Raw genomic sequence first — 1223 nt, forward strand, 5'->3', positions numbered from 1 at the left:
TCATTCATTCACTCACTCACAATCTGTATGCCTCTCCCTCATTAATCACAGACATCAGGCATCAAAAGAATGACAAGAAAAAGGAATGACAAGAAGTGTTGGGAGCTGGGAGTGTGGGGCAGAGAGCACTGGCTCAGAACAAGAAACTAGCCCATCACAATGAGGCAGAGGCTCTCTCCCTCCTCTCCAGCCCCTCAGGGCAGCTCCCACCCTCCCCACCTCCCATAGGAGCTGCAGGTGCAGGCACCACGAGGTGGCTCTGGGACTGGGTCGTCTCCCCCCACAGGGAGGAATATCCACCTCCCCACCCTCACTCCTTGTCCCATTGATGAGAGAAGAACCCTGACCCAGAGGAGAGAGAGGACACTTAGACTGACTGAGGAGACACTGATTGCTGTGGGCAGGGGGTGGTTTAGGAGCAGAGAGAAGTTCCTGTGTAATCATTTCTCAGTAAGTTGCCACACGAAATCAGAAAGAACACATCTAACCTCACCAGCCTCTAGAACATGGTTTTATCATTTGAAAACCATACCACCCACCCATTTCTTCTCATATCCTAGGGTGCGTGCTTCTAGCCAGATGTTCCAAGTTTCCAGAAAGATGGCTGGGTTGTCCCTCATAAGCTGCAGATAATGAGAGAGACAGAGACAGCGCACTTTAGGAGAGATGCAGACATGAAGAGGGATGGGGAGGTGCAGGCCTGGGACCCCCACCCAGTAGGGCCCCAACCACCATAGTCCATCCCTGCCTTAGCCCCTTGTCCTGTTGTCACCTGAGTGAGGCAGGTCCTTACCTGGGACAGACTCTGGAGATGGGAGAGGTAGAGCACCGTGACTTCATCCCCAGAACCTTCAGTCTCACAACAAATCTCTTCTGGGGGCCAAAGGACTCTGGACAGCAGAGCTCAAAGCAGGGCCAGAACGTGCAGTCGGGGCCACAGAGGTTGGTCCGGTTCAAGGACAGGATGGTGTCATGATCACAGCATTGCTCCATGGGGTTGTACATCCAGTGCCCACATCTGGGTGCTTGCTGGCACAGCCACAGGCCTGAGGTGATGTGGGTTCCTGGACAGAAATTGCTGGTGAGTCCTGGCTGGGTGGCCCACACACCAAAGGGTCTTGGTCAATTCCTGGTCAAGGGTGCATACCTGGGTGCAGTTGATCCCTGTCAGTCAAATCAGCTGCTGACCTACAGTGCTCTGCACCAAGCCTTCCCACTGGGGC

Source organism: Myotis lucifugus, unplaced genomic scaffold (genome assembly GCF_000147115.1).
Source record: "Myotis lucifugus unplaced genomic scaffold, Myoluc2.0 scaffold_659, whole genome shotgun sequence".
NCBI lineage: Eukaryota > Metazoa > Chordata > Mammalia > Chiroptera > Vespertilionidae > Myotis > Myotis lucifugus.